Consider the following 15,344-nt stretch of genomic DNA (forward strand, 5'->3'; position numbering starts at 1 on the left):
CTTGCTGGCACCACCTCCTGCATTGCCCTCAGCACCAGCGACCGAGCTCCAGCCAACACCAGCTCCAGGACCAGAGCTGCCTTTCACTTCACCCTTACTTTTCTCTCTTATATGACCTTTCGGTTGTCATATTTTGTGTTAAACTTCAGAGTCAATAAATCAGAGCCTTGTAATTATTTTAAATGGTACAATTCGGTGGCATTACCGACCTTCTCTACGCTGTGCACCTCACCCCCCAGTTCCAGACCTTTCCGCCACTCCAGGGGAACCCGTCTCCATTAAGCGGTCGTGCCCCACTCCCACCCCCTCAAGGCCTGACAACCTCTAATCTGTTTCCTGTCTATGCATTCCCCTGTCCTTGCCCCGGGGCCCCCTCACGATTTCAGCTGACTCTCGCCTGTCCCTCCCTACAGAGGGAAGACCCGTGAAAATGCCAACATGTTCTAAGCTATGACCTCTGTCACTGACTGCGACTGTGTCCTGACAAAGATGACCTTCAGCGAAGGGGTGAAGGTCGGGCATGGAGCCAACTCTGCTCCCACCCCCCGCCCCGAAGCAGAAGGGACTCAAGATTGCCAAGGGCATCTTAGCACTGGCCAGTCGCATGGCTGCCCTCCCCAGCATCTCTCAGGCTAGGTCATTAAGCATTCATACACCGGAGTGACCAAGGTCAGGTGGGCACCTTCCCCCCAACCTGCCAGCCCAGGTCACCACCAGGCCCAGTTTCACTCTGAACCTCTCCTGCTGCTGGCTTGACGCCCGCCAGTCAACAGGCTGACCTGACCTCCCAGTGCCTTCTGACCTCTGGGATCCAAAGGACTAGCTGACTTTGCCAAGGAGAAGTGCCCATGGGCACGATGCCTTGTGCTCCTCCCAGGCACTGCCCTCTGTGCACTTTCCTCACAAGTTCCGAGGGCCACTCAGACACCCACTCACCCTGTGCATTCAACCACCGCAAAAGCAGCCCTTCCCCCAGTCACCAGGGCCCCAGCACACAGGTCAGGACCAGGGACAGCTCCCGCCCCAACCTCTGGGACCAGCTCAGGTGAGGCCAGACCTCTGCCCACGTGCGCTCACTGTGCGCTCCGCCGGCTCCTCAGCTTCAAAGAGGAGGAAACGGTATGAGCTTTGGCGCAGAGTCTCCTGATGTCCAGCAAAGCAAGGTGACTGCACCACCCCTTCTCCTTGGCAGCCCTGCCCAGACCCTCTGCTCCTGGTACCAGACACACCCACAAAAGGAGGCAGGACGCCCCAGGGCCTGAACAGAGCTTCTAGAAGCCCATGAGCTGGGCACCAGCCTGGGGGGGCCTGCAGGGTCCAGAGATTCTGCAGACTGGGCTGCTCCCCACAGTTACAGAAACTGACCTCCTCTTTGTGTGGTCCTCAAAGATCCGGCATCGGCTCGGCCCCGAGCATCACCTCCCCTCTTCTGCCTCAGCCACGCATCCACAAACTCTCTGTCTCAGGGGTCTGCCAGTCCAGCTCCTCGCTGCAGCTCTGCACCCAGCACGTGGGCAACACTGCTCCCTCGCATCAGCCGGGACACGCACAATAGCAACATGTGCTACAGCGTCCTCGTGACCTCGGCAGGCCGGGTGTCCTCTTGGTCCCCTCTCTCAGACCTCTCTGGACACAGACCTCTTTTGAACGGCTGCTTTGACAATGAGCTCAGCAGGGCCTTCCTAGCAGCATGCCCATCTCTGAGAGGGGCTGCCATAGGCCCCCACTGTACACAGGAGGAAACCAAGACAGGTCTCACCTAGAACCAGGACCAGCGCCAACAGCAACTGTAGAGTTCGAGGCAATGCCAGGTTCAGAGGACAGCCTGGCTGCCCCACTGGCTCTAGCATGAATTCCTATGTTAGGCCCCCTGACAGCACCTGCTCTGGCACCAGCTCCAGGGGTAAAAACAGCTCCACCATCAGCTCCAGCACCAAAACTAGAAGTAGGAACATCTCTAGTACCAGTCCGAACATGAACTATAGAGACAGAGGCAGATTTACTGCCAACTTCTGTGAAAACTCCAGTGATAGTTCTAGCACCAGACCTAGAATTAAAACCAGCTCTAACACTAGCTCCGCAACAGAGCCTGTGCAAGCCCAGAACCAACGTCAGCTGCCACAAGAGCTCTACCTCCAACACCAACGGTAGAAGCAGCTCAAGCACCACCACCGCCAGCATCCAGAGACAGGGACGGCTCTATAACCAACTCTGCTGTCAGCGCCTATCGCCAGCTCTAGAGCCAGGAGCTGCTCCAACACCAACTCCAGAGAAAGAACCAGAGTAAGTCTCAGAACCAGAATCAACTCCAGCTAGAATCTAGGCTCACCCCACCTCTTGCCCTGGAGCCAGCTCTGGAACCCGCTGCGGAGCTAGCTGATGCAGGCTACAGAGCAGGCATCAACACGAGCACCAGCTCTCGAGCTTCAGCCTGTTAGTTACCATCAGCACTGACAAGAAGCTCTGAACCCACCTCCAGCAGCTGCTCGTGAAACACCGCTATAGCAGCTCCAGAACCAGTCTTCCCATCCTCACCTGTGAAGGCATCCTTTTCCTGTTTTTCTGGGGTTTTTTTTTTTTTCATATATTTTATGGTTGCCTCTATTTTATGGGTTAACTTTGATGCAAAATAAAGTTTATCTCTTTAAACATATTTAACTATACAATCAGTGGCATAAACTACCTTTATTGTGCTGTGCACCACCACCACCATCTAGTTCCAGGGCATCTTCATCACCCCAAAAGAAACCCCACACCCATTAAGCATTCACTTTCCATTCTCCACTCCCCCTACCCCCAATCTGGCACCTATCACTCTTCATGTCCTATTGCTATAACCCTATGGTATGGGGCACCTTTTGTGTCTGGCTTCTTCCACTTAGGATAATGTTTTAGAGATCCAGGGGGTTGAACTTGTGCCACCTAAAAGACAACGCCATATCATCAACGCATTGTGCCACAGCAGGAACTTCTGCAGACAAAATCTATAAATATTTTATACCATTCTCTGGGTCTTCTTCATACACTCTTGAGATTGTTCCTTCATTCACAAACGTGTTTCAATTTGATGACGTCCAACTTATCTTTTTGTCTCGTGTACAATTGTGTCATATTAAATATACTCTTGCCAAATATGAGCGTATGAGGCTTAGCCCTGTATTTTCTTCCAGGATATGCTAAATTTGGGGTCTTAAGTTTAGCTCACTGCTCCATCTGGAGCTAATTTTATGTGGTGGGAGGTAAGGTCCATCCTCACCCTGTCGCATGTGGGCATCCACTTCTCAGCATCATTTGTTGAAGAGACCGTTCTCTTATTAAATGACCTTGACATCCAAGTTCAAAAATCAATCGCTTGCTTTTACTTCTTGATTCTCAATTCTTTTTTTTTTTTTTTTTTTTTTTTGGTCTTTTCTAGGGCCACACCCATGGCATATGGAGGTTCCCAGGCTAGGGGTCTAATCGGAGCTGTAGCCACTGGCCTATGTCACAGCCACAGCAATGCCAGATCCAAGCCACATCTTCGGCCTACACCACAGCTCAGAGCAATGCTGGCTCCTTAACTCACTGAGCGAGGCCAGGGATTGAACCCGAAACCTCATGGTTCCTAGTCGGATTCATTTCCACTGCACCACGACGGGAACTCCTTGATTCTTAATTCTGCTGATCTGTCATATCTAACTGCTCTTGCCAAACTTCTTTATGACATTGAAACCAAGAGGCAAAAGTGGGCATCACTGACTTGTTCCTGTTCTTCGGGAGAAAACTGCAGTCTTTCTCCACTGTGATGTACCTATGAGTTCTTCTTACAAACACCCATTGTTACGTGGAGGAAATGCTCTTCCATTTTATGGAGAACACGTACTATGAACAGGCTTGGTTTCTTCAAGTGCTTAAATGCATTCTTTGCATCAGTTGAGACGACCGTGTGTTTGTTATCATGCAGTGTATGACAATGATTAATTACATTCAACAGCCGTTTATTCCTGGGATAAATCATACGTGGTCCTGATGTAGACTCCTTTCAATGTGAGGCTAGATTTTGCCTGTCAGTGTTTTACAAAGGATTCCTGCATCTCCATTCCTAATGGATTTTGGCTCATAGACGTCTTTTCTTGTGAGGTCCCTGGAGTCAGGTTAATGTCAACATCACAAAATGAGTTAAAAAGTGTTCCCTCCTCTGGTACTTTTTGAAGAGTCTGGGAAGGATCAATCTTATGTCTTAAATGCTTGAGACAAGACACCAGTGAGGGCATCAGGTTCTGGGTTTTTCTTTGTTGGGAAGTTCTTATTACTGCTTCGGTTTATTTACTTATTACAGGTCTACTTAGGTTTTCCATTTCTTCTTCAGTCAGTTTCAGGAGTTTGTGTTTCTAGGAATTTATCCATTTCATCTATGTTAAGCAACTTATCGGCATCAAGCGGCCCCACATTTGTCAATTTTTTGTAAATTTTTTAAAAGAAAGAACTGTTGGTTTCATTGATCTTCTCCAGTGCTCCCCTGTTCCATTTATCTCTGCTCTAATTTTCATTATTTCCTTTGTTCTGCTAACTCTTTGGTTTACTTTGTTCTTCTTGGTCTAGCTAATCAAGGGTATCTTCTCACAGCCCCAAACAATAGTCAGCCACAGGGCCAGTCTCCCCATGACCAGGTTGTTGGACAGATAAGCAATACAGACTGGCGTGGACCTGCTACCAGGGCACCCCCAGAATACAGCTTCACCTGAACCTCTCCTGCCCCCAGGCTTTGATGCCTGCCCATCAACAGGCTGACCTGGCCTCTCACAGACCCTTGCTGAATTCTGCAAGGGAGCACTGCCCATGGGCATGGAGCCCTACCCACCACCACCAGGCACTGCCTCTGTGTACTTCCCTCACACCTGTCCAAGTTTGGGTCACTGGTCCCTATGTCCACGGGCACCCAAGAGCATCCACCACCCAGCAGATCTGACAACAGCAAAGCCTGCCCTTCCGTCCAGCCACCAGTCCCGCATCTTGGAGCCCAAGACCATCGGAAGCTCCATTTCCAGTTCGAGACAGCAGTGAAGGGGAAACCCTGAACTCGGCAGTTGGGAAACTGCCCACACGCTCAGTGTGCACTCCAGCCCCAAGGTGGAAAGGATGGACTTGAGCTTGTCCACGAGTCCCCTGATGGCCAGAGAAGGATGACGACTGCCCCACCCCTTCTCCCTGACAGCCCTTCCCAGTTCCAGGGCATCTCACTCCATACCCAAAGGGCACCAAGGAGCCCCAGTTTCTAGATGCCCTGGAAGTCGGATGCCAGCACCCGGTGCCCTGCAGGGTTTGGGCTCTGCTGCTCTTCCACTCCTCAGGTCCCGGGAGGCGACATCCTCATCATCTCCAGAGACGCCAGGCATCAGCTGGACCTCAGCTCGGCCTCCAGCAGCACCTCCTCCTCTTCAGCCTCCACCATGTCCATGGAGCATCGGGCACACGAGGGATGTGTCTCGGGGTCTGCCTCACAGCCCCTCACCATCACTCTCCACCCAGCAGGTGGACGGCGTTGCATCATCTGTGCAGCCTGGACATGAGAACAGCAACGTGTACAGGGGCTTCCTGCTGACCTGGGCGGGCGGGTGTCCCCTTGGTCCCCTCACTCACATCTCTCTGGGTACAGACCTCACCCCGACAGCTACTTTGACAAGGAACCCTGTCTGGACCCTCCAGGCAGCATGCCATGCCTGAAAGGAGGCAGATGCCACCACAGCCCCCGTTATGCACGGGTGGAAACCAAACCATCATCCGGTTTGGTTTTGGGGAACCCTTACGTGGTGGTGACCCTTATGCTCCCTCCAAATCCAGGAGGCTATGGATCTGATAAGAAAACCCATGTCCTGTCCCCGATCCCCTTCTAACCAACAGTGACCCTGACTCTGCCTGGCACTCAGAGCCCTGTGCTGGGTGGTCCAGAGTCCTCCCCCCGGTGCACCCTTCACCCCCCCCCCACCAGCCTCCCTAGGACTTTTATTCCTCAGAGAGCCTGCCAAGCCCTTGCTCCCTCAGAGCCCCCTGCCTGCAGTGCCCCCACAGCCCCCCACCAGGACAGACTCACCTCCAAGCCTGGGCTCAGAGGCCACCTTCTCTGGCTCCTGTGCAGGCCCAGCCTTTGGGGTCAGATTGATCTGAGGTAAAAACCACAGGGGCCAGGTCACAGCCCTGTGACAGGCAAGCCCATGTGGTGACTCTCAGAGCCTCAGTTTCCTCCCTTGAGAATGGGGTCGTCGACTCTGACCCCAGAGGGCTTTGGGGGGACTAAGGTTGGGAGAGGAACGCACCCAAAGTGATGGATTCAGGGGGTTGCCTGGCTGGGGGCGCCCAACACAGAAAAGGCCCCTGGAAGTCAGCGCGGGGCCCAGTGAAGGTGAACAGCGATGACTCTGAGTCCCCCGTTCCCAGCCAGATTCAGTCACTTAGGGCTGAGCAACCCTGGGGGCTGGGGCCACTGTTCATGCACAAAGTGGGGTGAAATCACTGGAGGCCAGAGGGCTGGCCAGTAACAGTAACCGCCCCCAACCCTCGCCCTCAGGGCTGGGGGGCCCCTCCTCCTGTGGCTGCCTCCGAGGCTCTTATGCTGCCCGGGGCTGCAGGGACAGGCCCATCCCCCAGTCCCCCCAGGAAGACAAGGAAAAGGGACGCAGAGGAGAAGGGGACAGAGCAGTCTGTCCTTTCGTCTGGAGTAGATTCCAGCCATGCACCGAGCCGAACCCAGGGCCGAGTCTGGGGTCCAGGACAGCAGGGCGGGGGTATATTCGATGACTTTCCTGTCTTCAGATGGCAACCCACCTGGCCAGCACCCTGCAGCCTGCCTGCATGGGTGGCGGGTGATCTGGGCCTCAGGGGATGTGGGGGGGGGGTCGCGGAACAGTTGGACGGGGCCGCTCCACAGGACCAGCCGCGCGGAGAGCCGTTGGGTGTGCCGCGCGTGCGCTGCAGACCGGGTCACGTGCACGCGCCAGCGCAGGACCCGCATGATCCGCAGCCTTGGACTCAGGCCGGGATCCTCCGAGCGAAGGCCCGAGGGCTTGCGGGAGGCAGGAAAGTGCACCCCGGAGCGGATATCTGCACTGCCCAACCAGGATGGAGCCCCTGGACCACGTCCATGCTGAGCTAGAATGAAGCAGCTCCCTGCCAACCGCTCACGGCACAGTTGGGAAACTCATGAGAACTCGGGTTTGATCGCTGGCCTCACTCAGTGGGTTAAGGATCCAGCCTTGCCGGTGAGCTGCGGGGTAGGTTGCAGTCGCGGTTGGGATCCTGCATTGCCGTGGCTGTGCTGTAGGCCTGCAGCTGCAGCTCCGATTTGACCCCTAGCCTGGGGCCTTCCATAGGCCTTGGGTTCAGTCCTAAAAGGACAAAAAAGGAAAAAAAAAAAGAAAAAGAAAAAAAGAAAGAAAAGAAAATCCCTGCTCTTGAGCTGCGATTATGTACCTGACACTATGCTAGATTTTTGGCACAACTTCTCATCTATGAGAAAGATACTGTTGTCACCCCCACCTTACAAATGAGGAAACTGAGGCCCCCAAAGGAAAGCAGCATGCCCAGGGCCCAGATCTGGCTGACTCCCCTTGTCCCTTCCCTACCCAGGTCCCAGGGCTGTTTTCCCACGAATGCAAACAGCAAGGCAATAGGGAACAGAGAATTTGAAGACAGCTACGGTTCAGTGCACTACCAGAGGGTTTTATGTCAATTCTTTTAAAGTCATAATTTTTTTTTCACCAGGGATTGTGGATGGACCGTGAATTATGAATCCAGGACCATGAGATTTCTGACTGTGTGTGGCGGGGAGTGGCCAGACATCAAACCTCCGAAGTCATCACCTAGGCAAGACTCTTCCAGAAAACACCATGCATCACCACCAGCAACACCACCTTGTGGCTGATGGTGCAGGTGGAAGATGGATGCTGTCTGTTGGATGAGAGGACAGAAGGGGTGGGGCCGGGGTGACAAGGCATCTCCTTTGTCACCTTGGGCTGGAGGGAGCCCTATCATTGGGCGCCCCAACATTCGTTCACCACTAATGTCAATGTGATCAGTGACCTAGAAATTTCAAGAGACTCAATTCGAAAAAAAGCCCGCGCAGACGTACAAAAGAGTTTAATAATATAACCAGACGCATGATACGTAGCAGGGAACAGCACACCGCGGCCCGCGGGCCAAACCCATCCCACTGCCTGCTTTTAGAAATGAATTTTAATGTGAACGCAGCTGCACCCAATTGTAGAGGTACGGCTGATGGCTGCCTTTGCTCTCTAGCGGCAGAGGCAACTAGTTAGGACAACTAGTTAAGGTTGGGAGAGGAACGCACCCAGAGTGCGTTCTGACCCATAGTCCCCAAACAGTCACTCTTTGGCCCTTTGCAGGAAAAAAAAAAAAATTTGCTGACCCCGGCAATAGGAATAAAACAGACATTCGCAATAGCCGTAAAAACCATTACATGCCTAGAGATGAACTCACTAACCACAGGCAGTGCGGCTAAAAGAAAATCAGGGAGTTCCCGTCGTGGCGCAGTGGTTAACGAATCTGACTAGGAACCATGAGGTTGCGGGTTCAGTCCCTGCCCTTGCTCAGTGGGTCAAGGTTCCGGCGTTGCCATGAGCTGTGGTGTAGGTCACAGACGCGGCTCGGATCCTGTGTTGCTGTGGCTCTGGCGTAGGCTGGCAGCTACAGCTCCGATTCGACCCCTAGCCCGGGAACCTCCATATGCCGCAGGAGCGGCCCAAGAAATGGCAAAAAGACAAAAATAAATAAATAAATAAATAAATAAATAAATAAATAAATAAAAGAAAAGAAAATCAGGAGTTTCTGCTTTTAGTACTTTGAGTTCGGAGCTGACCCAGCCTCCTCCGTGATAACTGTACACTTTGGTCCAAATGTACCTTTACTCCCAAATCACCTGCAGGCTCAAGAAAGTGACCAGAGGTGAAGATTTGGAAGGAAACCTTCACCAGGAAAACAAGATGAGCACTAGGAGAGATTCCTTTTCTTTTCAGCTGTTAGCCTGAGGCCCGGCAACCGCAGGCAGCTGAAACTCAGTTAAAAAAAAAAAATTCACAGAGTTCCCTGGTGGCTCTGTGGGTTAAAGATCCGGCATTGTCACTGCTGTGGCTCTGGTTACAGCTGGGGCACGGCCTTGATCCCTGGCCTGGAAACTTCTACATGCCATGGGCATGCACAAAAAAAATATTCACAGTTTAGTGATTTGAAGAACAAGGAGGAGACAAGTTTGGGGTAATCACGGTGGCTGGAGACTGCAGGGGGAACTAGCAGAAGTGAAGCAGCAGAGAGAAGCAGCGCTGGATTCTGTGTACATCTTCAGCCCGTGTCTTTGGCCGGCTAGTGACCCACTCAGTGTGTGGGGCAGACTTCAAGCCACCAAGCTGATGCCAAGGGGATAACAGAATTTAGCTGCAGCCCACCACAGAGGAGACAGAGCTTGAAATGCGAAGCCAGCCAAGTTACGGCCTCCTAAAACAAGAGAATTAAGCTTTTCCTAAAGAATATAACAGAATCTGTCTCCACAGTGAAGCATCACAATGTCTAGAAGACAGTGCAGAATGAGCAGACAGAGGAGGAACAGGAAGTATGCCTTCCTGAGTCGGATGTGGGGAGGCAGGAGTAGGAGATGAATGACTTATCGGCATACGAGGCACATTGCAAAGGGTTCGCGGTGGAATCTCTGTGATAGGTATGTGACTATGCCCTGTACCGTTCCTGAGACGTTTTGCATGTTTCAAAGTTTTCAAAATAAAATGTTGAGGAAAAACAGATTGTAAAAATCTTTAAGTCCTGAAGGATTTGTAAATCTTTAAAAAAGATACGCAGAGTTCCCATCATGGCTCAGTGGTTAACGAATCTGACTAGCATCCATGAGGATGCAGGTTCCATCCCTGACTCAGTGGATTAAGGATCTGGTGTTGCCGTGAGCTGTGGTGTAGGTCACAGGTGTGACTTGGGTCCTGTGTGGCTGTGACTGTGGCGTAGGCCAGCACTACAGCGCCGATTTGACTCCGAGCCTGGGAACCTCCACAGGGGTGGCCCTAAAAAGCAAAAAAAAAAAAAAAAACTGCAAGACTTTTATGGGGAAAAATGGTAAAGTTCTATTGAAAGACATTGAAGAAGGCCTAAATAAGTTTGTTATTGTTTGGGATATCCAGTATTGGACAGATATCACATAACGTAACACAAGATTCTTTTTTTTTTTTTTTTTTTTTTTACCATTTCTAGGGCCACTCCCGTGGCATATGGAGGTTCCCAGGCTAGGGGTCTAATTGGAGCTGCAGCCACCGGCCTACGCCAGAGCCACAGCAACACAGGATCCAAGCTGTGTCTGCAACCTACACCACAGCTCACCGCAAGGCCGGATGCTTAACCCACTGAGCGAGGCCAGGGATCGAACCTGCAACCTCATGGTTCCTAGTCGGATTCATAAACCACTGAGCCACAACGGGAACTCCCACAAAATTCTGATTTAAAAGAAAAATCCAAAAAACCAGGCTCTTTTGTGCAATTTGACTAAAGAGTTTAAAAGTTAGATGGAAATGTAACAGGCCAAGAGCAGTCAAGATACTCTTGATAAACCAGGGAGAGGACTTGCCCAATCAGATACCATGATTTCTTTATAAATCCAGAGTAATAAAGATGAAGTGTTATTGCCACAAGGATAGACAAATAGACCATTGGCACACAGACTAGAGAGCCCAAAATCTGCCCAGGCACACGGGGACACTTGATACTAAGCAGCAGGTGATACTGCAAATCAGGAGGGGAAAGACTTTTCTTTTTTTCTTTTTATGGCCACACCTGTGGCATGTGGAAGTTCCCAGACTAGGGGTTGAATCGAAGTTGCAGCTGCCAGCTGATGCCTACGCTGGATCTGAGCTGCTTCTGTGACCTACTCCACCACTTGCGGCAACACCGGATCCTTAGCCCACTGAATGAGGCCAGGGACCGAACCCACATCCTCGTGGACACTGTGTCAGGTTTGTTTTTGTTTTTGTTTTTGTTTGTCTTTTTGCTATTTCTTGGGCTGCTCCCGTGGCATATGGAGGTTCCCAGGCTAGGGGACTAATCGGAGCTGTAGTCTCCGGCCTACACCAGAGCCACAGCAATGCGGGATCCAAGCCAACCTACACCACAGCTCACGGCAACGCCGGATCATTAACCCACTGAGCAAGGGCAGGGACCGAACCCGCAACCTCATGGTTCCTAGTCGGATTCGTTAACCACTGCGCCACGACGGGAACTCCAGTGTGTCAGGTTCTTAACCCACTGAGCCACAACGAGAACTCCGGGAAAGACTTTTCAATAAGCTTTCAAACACATTTTCAATAAGTGGTGCTCAGATAGCAGTTATTCCAGAGGAAGAAAAGTCAAACTGGGCCCTGTCATTAAAACTACACACAAGTCAATTCAAGTTGATTGAAGACTCAAGTGTGAGACAAAAACATAAAGCTTTGGAGGATAGCAGAGGAGGCTGTCTTCATGATTTCAAAGCAGGGGATGGTTTCCTGAATTTACGCACATTAAAAAAGTTAAGATCTGGCATTGCCGCATATGCAACGTAGGTCACAGCTGCAGCTCAGCTCTGATCCCTGGCCTAGGAACTCCATGTGGGGTGGCCGAAAAGGAAAAAAAAAAAGTTAAAATCCAACATAAAATCTGGAAGAAGGAGTTCCCCTTGTGGCTCAGTGGAAAAGAATCTGACTAGTATCCATGATGATATGGGTTCGATCCCTGGCCTTGCTCAGTGGGCTGAGGATCTGGCGTTGCCAAGAGCTGTGGTGTAGGTTGCAGATGCAGATCAGATCCTGTGTTGCTGTGGCTGTGGCATAGGCCGGCCTCATAGCTCTGATTTGACACCTAGCCTGGGAACTTCCATATGCCGCAGGTGTGGCCATAAAAATGACGATAACTAACTAATTAATAAAATTGAAAGGAAGCCTCTGCCTCCAGGAGAGAGAGGGAGAGTGGTAACAGAAACGAACAGCAGCACAGGGGTAGACTTAGGCAAAAGCAGTGTATAAAGCCTTAGCCAAAAATAAAAACAAAGAAAACCTTAGTTATGCCTTGAGGATATTATGCTGGCTGAAATAAGCTGACCACAGAAAGTCAAGTGCCATGTGATTCTACTTATCTGAGGTCCCCAGAATAGGCAAACTCATAGGGACAGAAAGTGGAAGGAGGGGGGTGCCAGAGACGTGAGTGGGCATGGGGAGTTAGTGTTTTGTGGGCACGGAGCTTCGGTTTTGCAAGATGAGCGCGGTTCTGGAGAGGGTTAGTGGTGATGGTCACCAACAACGTAAATACATAACACGACTGACCCGTACCCTTAAAAATCGTGGTGACCATGAAGTTTATGCTATGTGCATTTTACCGTAATTAAAATCAAAACTAAAAACTAAAAACCAAAGCCACACTCCTAGCTAAAGACGATGGACTCTGACTGGATAGAAGGAAGGATTCAGATTGCTTGGTGTTGAGCAGCTATCCTCTACCATAAGGTATTTTAATAATCCACGAGGCCAACAAAAACTCAAAGGATAGACAGTATCCAAATGATGCAGATCCCCCAGCTCAGGACCCTCCAATGGCTTCTCATCGTGTCTTTAATTGAGGGATAGTCGACGTACAATGCGATGCTACTTTCTGGTGCTCAATACGGTCATGCAAAATGTTTACAGAGTACGCACCACCGAAAGTTACTGTAAAAGACTGGCTATATTCCCTGCGGTGTATAACATAAATAAAACCAATGAGGAGTTCACTCATGGCGTGGTGGGTTAGGGGTCTGGCAGTGTTCCTGCAGAGGCTTGGGTTGCTGCTGTGGTGCCAGTTCGATCCCTGGCCTCGTAACTTCCACATGCCATGGGTGCAGCAAGAAAAGAAAGAAAGAAAGAAAGAAAGAAAGAAAGAAAGAAAGAAAGAAAGAAAGAAAGAAAGAAAGAAAGAAAGAAAGAAAGAAAGAAAGAAAGGAGGGAGGGAGGGAGGGAGGGAGGGAGGAAGGAAACAGAAACAAACTTAGAGAGCACAAACTAGTGGTTTCCAGTGGGGAGACTGGTGGAGGGAGGGGCAGGATCGGGTTAGGGGCTACAAGGTACAAACAGCTATGTTCAAAACAAAAGGCTTCTGGGAGTTCCCACTGTGGCTCAGTGGAAACAAACCCAACTAGTATCCATGAGGATGCAGGTTCGACCCCCCAGCCTCCCTCAGTGGGTGAAGGATCCAACATTGCTGTGAGCTGTGGTGTAGGCTGGCAGCTGTGGCTCTGATTCAACCCCTAGCCTGGGAAGGGCCATATGTTGCAGATGCAGCCCTAAAGGGCAAAAAAAAAAAAAAAAAGTTGAACTTGAAAAGGGCTACACCAAGACACACTATAATTAAATTATCAAACGTCAAAGACAAAGAGAGGATTTTGAAGGCAGCCAGAGAAAAGTGAGTCATCACATACCAGGGAACCTCCATGAGACTATGGACAGATTTCTTAAAAGAAGTTTGCAGGCCAGGAGAGAATGGGATAATATATTCAAAAGTTGAAAGAAAAGACTGTCAGCCAAGAACACCACACCCAGAAAAATTCTCCTTTAGGAAAAGAGAGATCAAGACCCTCCCAAACAAACAAAAGTGAAGAGAGTTAATCACCATGAGACCTGCCTTACAAGGAATGGTAAAGGGCATTCCATTCTTCAAGCAGAAAGAAAAGGATATTAATTGATGCCATAAAAACATACTAATACAGGTATAAAATTCACAGATAATAGTAAACATATAATGTCAGATTCTCTAATAGTGTAGTAGAGGTGTGTAAGTCACTTACAATCCTAGTTTAAAAGTTGAAAACCAGGAGTTCCCACTGTGGCTGAGGTTTAGGACCAACTAGTATCCATGAGGATAAGGGTTCAATCCCAGGCCTCGCTCAGTGGGTTAAAGGATCCAGAAGTTCCCTCAGCTGCAGTGTAAACTGCAGACTTGGCTCGGATCTGGCATTGCTGTGGCCGTTACCATGGTTGTTGTGCAGGCCAGCAGCTGCAGCTTCACTTCGACCCCTAGCCCAGGAACTTCCATTCGCTACAGGTGTGGCCCTAAAAAGAAAGAAACAAGTTGAAAAACAAACATATTAGAAATAACCATAACTACCATAATTCTAAATGTATATATAAAAATGTGTAAATTGTAACATCAGTAACTTAAAATGTGAGAGGGAGAGAATTAAAAATATGTAAAGTGTATGTATGCTACCAAATTTGAGTTGTTATCAGCTTAAAATATGTTGTTATAAATATAAAATATTTTATGTGAGCCTCATAGTAATGACAAAGGAAAAATCTATAGTAGATATACAAAATATGATAAAGCAGTCAAACACAACTACAAAAAATGTATTGTCACAAAAGAAGAGAGCAAGATAAAAGGCAAGGGACAAAGGATCTGCAAAACAATTAACAAAATGACAAAAGGAAGTCCTTACCTATCAATAATTACTTTAAATTATTTTTAAAATAAAAAGATTAAACTGTCCAGTCAAAAGACATAGAATAGCCAAATGGCTTAAAATTAAAAAAAAAAAAAGGATCCAACAATATGCTGCCTATAAGAGATTCATTTTGGCTTTAAAGACACACATAGACCAAGAGTGAAGAGATGGAAAAAGATATTTCAAGCAAATGGTAAAAGAACAGGTAGTATAATTATGTCAGACAAAACAGATTTTGAGCTAAAAATGATCAAATGAGACATGGAAGGTCACCATATAATGATAAACGTGTCAATCCATCAAGAAGCTATAACAATTATGAGTATTCACTCACACAACATTGGAGTACCTAAACATATAAAACAAAGCTAACAGAGCTAAAAAGAGAAATAAGCAACAATATAGTATTAGTTGACTTCAACATCTCACTTTCAAAACTGGATAGATTATATATAGAAACATACAGACTATCCCATCCAACAGCAGCAGAATATATTCTTCTCAGTGCATTTGGAACATTTTCTAGGATAGATCATATGTTAGGCCACAAAACAAGTCTGAGCAAACTTAAAAATATCAAAATCATGCTCAACATCTTTTCTGATCACATGATATCAAATTAGAAGTCAATAATGGAGAAAACTGAAAATTTCACAAATACATGAAAATTAAACAACACACTCCTGAACAACAGATCAAAGGAGATATCAAAAGGGAAATGAAAAAATACCTTGAGACAAGTGGAAAATGAAATGACAACATACCAAATCTTATATGATGCAGCCAAAGCATTTTAGTGACAAATAAACATTTGAAGTTAAGTGAAATTTATAGTGACAAATGAATATTTTTTAAA

Source organism: Sus scrofa, chromosome 1 (genome assembly GCF_000003025.6).
Source record: "Sus scrofa isolate TJ Tabasco breed Duroc chromosome 1, Sscrofa11.1, whole genome shotgun sequence".
NCBI lineage: Eukaryota > Metazoa > Chordata > Mammalia > Artiodactyla > Suidae > Sus > Sus scrofa.